Source organism: Electrona antarctica (assembly GCF_951216825.1).
Source record: "Electrona antarctica genome assembly, chromosome: 1".
Lineage (NCBI taxonomy): Eukaryota > Metazoa > Chordata > Actinopteri > Myctophiformes > Myctophidae > Electrona > Electrona antarctica.
In genome coordinates this window covers 60334873-60345342 of record NC_136806.1, presented here as the reverse complement: position 1 = coordinate 60345342, position 10470 = coordinate 60334873, and positions in this window count along the sequence as shown.

The following is a 10470-nucleotide window of genomic DNA, read 5'->3' as shown; positions in this document are numbered from 1 at the left end:
AAAAGAAAGAAGAGAGTTACTTTCATTGTGGAGAATACATGTGATTCTTCAATATTCCATCCTTAAGTTATTGGCAGTTGAATATATATAGCTTGTTTTCACCAAAAAAATCTGTCTAGGAACTGAAAGCATCCATCCATGTAATACTACACTACATGGATTTGTTTAGAACACGTTTTTTTTCCTCTTTCAGTTTATCCTCTGATCTGGAAGCTGCACTGTACTGTAATCAGTGAACATAAACACATCTGTTGGGAAATATAATGATAATTATCATTGGGGAATAGGGCATTAACGAGTTGAGATTTTTCCAAGTCGACTTGTCAGACAGTAAAGTCGAAGTTGAGTCGATGCATCGTTTTATGACGGGGGGAGGGGGGGGGGAGACGACTTTAACAGGGCCCGGTGGAGGTGCGCATGGTCAAATATGTCAAACAAAGCACTGCGCACACAGTGGCCTCTCCAATATGGCACAGTGTGTATCATCTATATGGCAACGCACACGCAGAAAAGAGAACACAACAGGAGAGGGGGAATAATTGTCACACAGCGCAGCAGCGCAGCGGCCCGAGAACACAATACAAAATAACTTTAACACTAGTGGCAGTCAGCAGGCCGACCTTCAGAACACAATATAGAAGACATATGTCTATATATTAACATTACAGCAGCCAGCAGCAGTTAGGCACATCATCAGATCAGAATACAATCTGCATTACATTCCACGATCATGACGTGAACCTTCTCCTCCTCCAACAACTCGATAACGTTCTCATGTTAGTTTGTTACTTATTTTCTGAGCCATGCAAATAAACAACAACCCGCATTGACCGGAGACGGAGAGATTCATGCGTTCCGCCGCTCCCGTGCGTAAAGCTAAACCAGAAACAGGACAGTCATTGCGTCAGCACGGATGTAGCCTCGGAAACCCAGACGTTTTATTTCCAGCACGGAGGTGGGGGGGATATCGTTTGGGGATAAAGTTTGTGCGCTTCTACCTGTTACTTCTCTGACAGCGCAGTTCAACTTCAGCCAGTCAATAGTGGGACACCGCTGAGAGCCACATACACAGCTGCAGTTAGGTTCTTAATTAAGGATGCGTTCTGAATGCAAAGCAAACTAATAGGCGAGTGTGCTCCGGTGCGCTATGCAAAGGGAAAGAATGACTTCTGTCCGTGACAATAATCAATGCTACAGTTTGAATTATGTACACACGCACACATAGAGCAAAACATATGATATTGGGAAAACAATTGATTTTTATTTTTTTCAACTTTCTACATGCTTGAATGTTCACTATTTTCACCAAATGTTTGCACACTATGAAATGCTCAGAATAGTAATGTTGGGTTCACTTGGTTAATTTGCATTATAAATACATTTATTTACTGTATTTGCAAAGATGTGCTATTGAAAAATAGCAGATCTACAAGCTCATAGCACGGCACAGAGTGCCGCACTATTCTGCTATTTTTTTTTAAAGTTTTGTGCAAATCTTTGAACAAAACTCCTGACCCTCAGTCCACTGCTTTTTCTGATTGGTGACAGCAAGCGATGACACATGATGAACCCTGGGATGGGTCACCAGGTCATCAGATGTCTTGCAGCGAGAGTCTAGATTTAAAATTAAGCACAATATGGTCATCTAATATATTGTCACTGTGGTTATCTTGTATGTCCAAAACCTTTACTTTTCAGGAAATAGATACATGTGTTCTAGGGGTGTAACGATATAGTAACTGCATCAAAATCCATTTTAATTTCAAAAATCAAAGTACATCGAAATGGAAACTCAACATATTGTATCGTTTCACTTTGTATCGTATCGTTTGAAATGCAAATAATCATCATTGAATCGTTTTGCAATGAAACATGAAACATGAAAAAAAACATTGTATCAATACTAATAATTGAAATCATTGAATCGTATCGTCAACCATGTATCGTGATACGTATCGTATAGCTGTTAAAATGTATTATTACATGGCTTGGTTGAATGCTTGATTCTGATTGGTCAATGGCTGAATTCAGCGGTGAGCTATGTGTTGATAAACCTCTGCCTAATCAAACCCTTTGACAAAGATGGTTTATGTATGAAGATGGGCCAACTTCATTGGAGCCACTAGAGGCGAAATGGTACACAAAGCCTACAAATGGTCTCCTAAATATAGTAGGCGTGGTTTGCTTCTCCCCGACCTCCACCCTCCCCCCCTGACAACAACACTGTTTCCACACTCAGTCTAGTAGGTGGCGGTAATGCACCATTTAGGTTTGCCGACCGCCATGAAACCTGATAGAAGAAGAAGACAACAACACTGACAAGTCATTTAACAAAGTACATTGAAAACAACTGACAAGGTGTACTTTTGAAATAGTCGTTTTAGTTTCTCGAAGTCCTCCAACCATATCAATTCATGATTTGGATCTATCTCATTAAAAAGTCTCTCCCTAATAGAGTTGTAGAATGGACAATAAAAATTTCCTTTAGATCACACAGACTACATAATCTATCCTCCTCAACCGTGCCTACATATCTGCCTGTCTCAATATGCAGACCAAGTATGCCAGCTCTAATTTGGGCACATAAGGATCATTTCTAATCGTTTTAAATATGTCCATTCATTTCACATTATAATATTCACATATTATCATCCTAAATATGGGGTCAGAGCCCCCTATGTGTTGTCCGTGAAATTGCAGATGGACAGAGAGAGGCTTCCGGACTCATCTAAAATCTCGCGAGAGTTTGTTGCTGGGATAAAGAAATGTCATTAACAAAGTCGATTTTCTCCTGATTTGTCTCGCTAAAAGAAGCCATTTTACTATGAATATCTTGTAAATATTGTGTGCCTTGTGGTGATTTGGTCCAGTATTTAGTTCAGTGACCATGGAGTTAAGGAATGGTTCAGAAGCTGTGTTCACGTTCACTCTCCCATTGGAAATGAATAGACTCCAACATTCTTCCTGTCTCCTAATAATGTTACCGCCCACCTCACGCAGATACAGGAAGTAAAGCAAAGTGGTCTCTCTTGCTAATAAGCCTATCTCACAGAATTTCCCCGCCCCCCTAAATACGCCCCCTTTCGGGGTTAGTGGTGATAGCGTGACGTCACGCCATAGACACTACATGTTAACCGAGGTAATTTAAGAAGTCTACAACTTTTGTTTTCTCAAGGTAAGGTTTGTTCTATCTGTTCGACCTGATTTACCATCTTGTTTGCTTCATAATAATATTGGTCTGTCACATTTTTACATTAGAAAATGTACTTAGATTCTCCAGAGAAAAAAACGTGTAAATGCTCATGTTAAAGACACCACTATTTACCGGAAGTGGGCGTGGAAAGCGGGCTGTGAGATAGGCCTATTCTCCTCTTGGCCTTTGAGCACCAGCTGCGCGGCTGCACCCCGCTTGATTTACTGTGTTTCCAACATGACAGCCATGTCACACACACACTAGTGACACACAATGTCATTTACAGCTAAACATTGCTCTCAAAAATGTTTGAAAACATTTGAGCGAGAAATAGACTAGACCAGAACATGGATTTGATTTGATCAATTTTTGCTTCGATGCCCCGATGGGGCTTCGATGCCCCCACCACATGGAACACTTTACAGCAAACATTGAAAATGAATACCCCAATATCTTACGGACAATTTAATAACTTACTTTTGAACCTCCCTACCTCAATATGTAACTGTTTTTAACTTGTTTTGTCTCACTGTTAGTACAATATGTCTCTGCCTTACAAGAAGATTTGTTTTGTGTTTTATACCTGCATGTCTTAATTTGTTTCATATACTGTATGTAATCTCGTCAGCATTGAAAATGAGGGAGAACCTCAATTGCTCTTTTGAGAATAAATAAAGGTTTCAATCAAACTCACTTCCTTGTTTTCCGACAGTGCTGCAGCCCTGCAGCTGGCCAGACGCAGCCAGCGCGAACTTATGGAATACTTTTTTTGTTGTGTTTTGGGTATTAATTTATGTTAGGTAGCCATGTATAAGCGGGATAAGTTTCTGTTGGTGAATTATCTCCCGTCAATGACCATCTAGCCAGATATTATCCCTTACTCATTACACCCCTAATGTGTTCCAACGGATCCAATGGAGTTAAGTCTTTAGTTTGTTAATACTTTCCATTGGTTAAATATCTATAAAAACCCACAGACACACTTGACTACTTTCAATCCTTTTGGGCAAAAAAAATCACACCTGGGGCTTTAGGATCTCGGCACCCAAGTCCAAATATATCATCTTTGGGTTTAAGAGGAAGCTGCCAGACCTTGGGCTGACCATGTATGGGTCCCCGCTTGATAAGGTCAAGACGTTCAAGTTCCTCGGGGTCTGGTTTGAGGAGCGTATGACCTTGGCGGTGCACATCAGTAAAACAGTGGAAAAGTGTGAGAAGGTGATAAACGTACAATTTACAATTTACAATTTAGGCATTTAGCAGACGCTCTTAATCCAGAGCGACTTACATTAGGCAAGAACAAAAGTATGGGAATACATCACATATATAAAATGCATTTATCAAGAAACATGCGTAAGCTAAGAACGTAACTAGAACATATCTATATAATGACACTATACATATTAAATATACATATATACTATACTATGCTATACATATGTACTATGATGTGCTATGACTACATACAATGCAATTATTGTGCTGTCTACATGACATGCTATAAGTCTGTTTCAAATGCTATCTAAGTCTAAAAAGTGCTATCTAAGGGGGTAGGATAAGTGCTATGGGCCATGATGGAGTCTGAAAAGGTGGGTCTTCAGACTACGGCGGAAGATTGGGAGTGATGCTCCCAAGGCTTACTGAGAAGCCTGGCGGGGAGTGAGTGGGGGGCTGATAGGGGGACCCTGCGCCTAATCTACCAGGCCATGATTAGGCCAGCGCTGGATTATGGCAGCGTGGTGTATGGGGCCGCTTCCAAGACAGCGCTAGACAGGCTAGACGTCATACAAGCCAGGGCGCTGAGGCCCTGCTGTGGGGCCTTTAGGACCTCCCCGGTACCAGCCCTGCTCATCGAGATGGGGGAAAATGCTTGTTGCAGGAGGAGGAGGGAGGCAGGCACGAGCCTTTCATAGCGAGAGTGAACCAGTGGGCCAGGGAGCTAGAAATGGGGCGGGGGGCATAGCGGAGCACGTAGGCTGGCCCCCAACTCCACCGTGGCTGACGCCAGAGCTCGATGTAGACGAGCTTCCTCCAGGTGGAGGACAAGGGGGAGGTGAGCTCAAGGGTGGAGGAGTACCTCAGTAGGGCAGCTAGGGGGGGGGCAAGATACTAGTCTTCACGGATGGGTCCAGATACCCTGTTAGCAGGAGGGAAGGGTTTGGGGTCTACGTCGAGCAGCTGGAGCTAGAGTACAGTGTCCGCATTTCAGTGTCCGCACAGCTCGGTGTTCACATCAGAACTTATGGCAATACTGTGGGCGACTAGGTGGGTGGAACAGGGGAGGCCAAAAGAGGTGGTCATCTGCTCCGACTCTGCAGCAGCACTAGAAGCCCTGAAAGGGGGCAAAAGCAAGGCCCGCCCTGACCTAGTCAGAGAGATAATAAATGTCATGTGTAGGGGGGGGGGGGGGGGGGGGGAAGTGAGGTCACCTTTTGCTGGGTCCCAGGGCATGTAGGGGTAGGAGGGAACGAGAGGGTGGACCTCCTTGCTAAGGGAGGCCTAGGCAGGGAAGTAGACGTCCGACTACCCCTGGGGAGGGTGGAACTTGGGGGGCTAAGCAAAGAGGGTTTGGTGAAGGAGTGGCAGGCGGGGTGGGAGAAGGAGGGCAGGGGTAGGCATTTTCACCATGTCCAGCCAGCTGTAAATAGAGAGTGCGGGTGTAATTTTGCGCAACGCAGGGATGCGGTTAAAGTATGTAGAATGAGGCTGGGGCACTGTGGCCTAAACAAAAACCTACGGCTAATAGGGAAACACGACACCGGGTTATGCCAGTGTGGGCAGCCGGAGACAGTGCGACACATCTTTTTAGAGTGTAGGATGTATAACACAGAAAGACAGGCGCTCTTCTCAAGGATGACAGAGTTAGGAGTGGAGGCTTTTTCTATCTGCTCTTTATTTGGCCACAGTGAGAATCACCAGCTGATTACAAAGGCAGTACTGCAGTTCCTGCATAGTACTGGTGTATACAATAGGATCTGAGTAGGTGAACAAACAAACCAGTGGAGGGCAGTAATACGCCTAGTAGCGTCTACACTGCCGGAAACCTAAAAGAAGAAGAAGAAGGCTGCCATTTTGGGGTGACAGGTCACGAGCAATGTATTCTCGGAAATGTGGTTGACTATAGAATCTCTTTGAGTTCTTGTTGTTTGTCGCCATCCTGTAGTTAGTTTCTGTAACTACAGATATGAAGAATGATGAAGCATAGCCTATACTACTGTACTTGAAACTTGAAAGGCGTTTTGAAGTCTGATAGTGATAGACAGTCCATCAGGATGATGATAAAAAGCTATCAACCTCAGATAACCTTATTCAACATCTTTATTCAAAACCCCTTTGAAACATTGTGACATTAACAACCATGTTACATTTCAAACAGGCAATAGAATACAATTGGAAAAAAAGAGCCTACATAGAAAATAAATGAACACAGTAATGGCTTATTCATCGTAGGCCGGTGTCACATGCTAAAAATAGGCAACATACAATATCACAGCGTGTCGCGGATGAATAGCAGCTTGTAGTTCTATTGTATATTGCTATTTTTACACAATACCGTTGTTATAGCGTATGGTACTGTCTATAACAGCATGATATCATGGGCACAACAAGTAATACTTCCATTAAGGCTTTCTTAAGGCCGGGATAACCAGTGATTTTGAACTTTAAACAGTGTTTCTTTACCTGACGAACTAACGAACGTGTTGCCTCTATCATTGTGACAATTGAGAAAACAACATTCAAAGGCTTCCCTTTAAGAGTAAAAAGGCTATGCTATGGGTTATTCAAAAGATGCTGGCAAATGAACAATAAAAGGCCAAAACCCAAAACAGAATACAAAATATATGCATGGGGACAGACTACAGACATATTTGTTCCTAACTTCCAGAGATGGGTAAAAAATACATTTCAAATAGCAGGAAACAACAAACATCCAGGGAGTTTGATAAGTAATAATTATTGCATAATTATAATAAATACTGTGAAAAAGGCTCTTTTTTAATGTACCTTAGTGTGAAATAATGTGAATTTATGATTTAATGTATAGTTTTATAGTCAGTGGTTAGGGCTATAGTTGAAAGCAAGGTTAACACAATCAGCAAATCTGTGTGGTGCTTTTAAATAATACATAAATATGCTAAACTATACAATTATAAATACATTATTCAATGTCTTTGCAGGGTTGGTATAGGTTAATGAAGGAAAACGCAGGCACATTATGAGACTAATATTATATATTTTGACTTGGGAGTGCACCAGATCTGCAGTATATAATACACACACGTTATAGCCGTTATACACAATACATAGGTCTTGTAGATCTTGACAAATCAGTCACCATGTCCTTCACCGTTTGGCGTTTGCCCAACTCGTCACAACAGGTTAGCTTATAGAATGACAGTGAATAGAGAATGCTCAGATCAGATCAGATGGTTGCTGCAGGAGTAAAGCTTTATTGATTCCTATTTGCTTGCCAAGAAGAAAAAATAGAGGGCCTTATCTTGTGCCACTCCTGACCTTACCCCTAAACTTATTTTTCTTGTACTATTTTTTTTTTTAATAATTTTTATCCCACGATTTTGTAACCCATTTTTCACCCCTGTGTCAATTATCTAATGTGATCCTGGGCTCTACACACCCTCCGCCAACCTGGTCCCCATATATGGGGGACATGGGGAGAGCAACGGACTTGAACTCATGCTTCCTTCATGCCTGAGTGTCCAAGTTGCTCCTTTACACCTGACAGGGGGGAGTTTCCCTGGTTGGACGTAGCGCATAGAAGGAACACGTTATTCCAACCAGTTCCTTTCCCCTCCATCAGGCGCCCCGGCTGGCCAGGGGGGGGCAATGTTGAAAAACAACTAGCCGATCTACATCAACACGCTATGAGCTTGTAGAGCGGCTATTTGAACTATTTTAAAAGGTTTTTCCAAACATGTTACACAAATACGTGTAAGGGGCGACGCAAGATATAGCCCCTACTCTTATTCTTTAGCTCGTTAGATGTGTCAGCTATGACAGAGAATATAGAATATAGTTGGTCATACTCTGGCGATCACTTTCATCAATAATTTACAAAACACCGTTGCAACCTTCTTTAAGTGCACCACAAATAAGCAGAAATGAGTGTTGATTTGCATGGTCATGTCTGTTATTTCAGAGTTACATGTTCCTGCAGCAGAACATTGGTGGATATATACACACACATGACAGTTAATGAGTAGCCTTATAGTTATAGTTAGTTATAATTCACGCCGATCTCACCCCTGGTTTACAATACAGTTTGTTTTACTTACCGTACCGTAGTAGGCAGTATTTACTTTAATGCATATGTATTGTTACCGTTAAGTGTTAAAATACACACCTCCCAAGGTGTTGACTTTGTTTTTCCTCTCTGAAATATACTACAGACAGTGGCTCTTCAAAGACAAATACATCCTTAAGTGTTATGAATGAACTAACGTAGGAGAAAAATGAACTAAAGTATAGAAGAAAGGACGGGGCAGTAGTTGGGAAGAAATAGGCCTACTTGGAATTTCCAGAAAAAGCGGAAAATGCACAACCCTGTGAGTCACATTTCATTGCGTTCATGTTTTGACGTCGAGGCTCCTGCTGTAGTACATGCCAGGTTGAATGGCTATTTGAAATAAACGATTCTTAAACAGTGGTGAACATGGAATCTGAGCATCACAGTCAGTCATACTGTAAGAAATGGATACATATTTTACGCAGACTGTCAGAGAAGAATAACAACTGCCAACGTCCCTTCACACATATTGGACAGCGTAGGACAGGTGTAGAAGTTTGTGTAAAGATGTGTCCATTCTCTTCACAGGGGTCACAGTTTCTCCTAGCCTATCTGAGGCAGTATAGACTCCAGAAAGAACAGCTATACTGGCCCACAAGCTTTTAACGTAGATGTGTGTCACCATTCATTCTCATCGCCACTTCCAGTGGCATAGTATTAGTATAACAAGGAATGTGTTCATTTACATTATATTATATGTCATGTTTACAATGCATTCTCACTCTCAAGCCATGAAACGGGGGACAACATGAGCATGGATGTGACCTTTACGCCACGGGACGACGTTTCGGGGGGGAATCCTTAACGTCGCATGCACGATTTTAAAACTATGAACTATGTTCCTATACGGCTGAAGCTGACTTCGAAACGTTCACCATGGTGACTCGCTCGCATAGCAGGCCACTCGCCGGTGCCTCTCATGCAGGGGTCATCACCATGTCGGCTTGTGGTGGACACACAAAAAGAGCTAGTCTGTAACTCTGAGAGTGTTCAAATGGAACCAAATGGCATTTGGTTTCATTTGTACACTCTCAGAACTAGCCCTGAATTACCATAACAAGTCGGTACTTGCAAATAAAACATTTGAGAACCACTAGTACTAGTTGGACGCCCGGCCTAATGTGTCTTAGTAAATCAGTGTCATACATATTCTGAAGAAAACCTGGAGACTTGACATTCAGTATAAAGAAGTGTAAAGAAGAAAATCTAAAATTTGCCATGGACAAGACCAAGTCTTTGCCTTTTGTCCGTGTACGGATATATTGATGACCCGTGCTCCCGTGGCTCAAGTCCGTCATTTTAACGGGGTTTTTAGCAGAGCCCTTTCTGCGTCTTGGGTTTGAGAGCGGCACTCCCGCCGTTATCGGGAGTGGGACGTCTTAAAACGGCATGAAGGGTCCAATGCTGTCACTATAGGATGGCTTGAGAGAGAGTATAATGTTGCATATTATTATCTTATTGTACACAGATACTGGGAGAGAACAGACATTCTCCAGTCAATTCAAGCGGAGGGTAAGATATATTCCCATGTGCAGCAGTCTTTCTCCACTCCAACATCCACCACCATGGAAGGTTCAGGTGATCCAATCCAGTGGCTCTCAACGTGGTGATCTGGGGACCCCCAGGGGTCCCGGTGGGGGCTCCAGCAGTTAAAATGATTGATAGTAAAGGCTCATACATAGTCTGGATTTTCGGTGGTGAGGTGACCACCGAACTATACAACATGACGTCACGAGCCGCGGTGAAGAGCAAACCACCGCCACCGCTCCAGCCCTTCTCTCTGTTTTTACTCACCACCGCTCAACGTTATTTCAGCTCCGGTGGTCACCTCACCACCGAAAATCCAGACTATGAATAGGCCTTTAGGAGGAACCAAATGGACCCTTTATACATAGGTCTGTAGCTTGGAGATCGTACACGCGGTTCCATTTTGTACACTCTCTGAGTTATGGGGGTCCAAACTAGCGGGTCT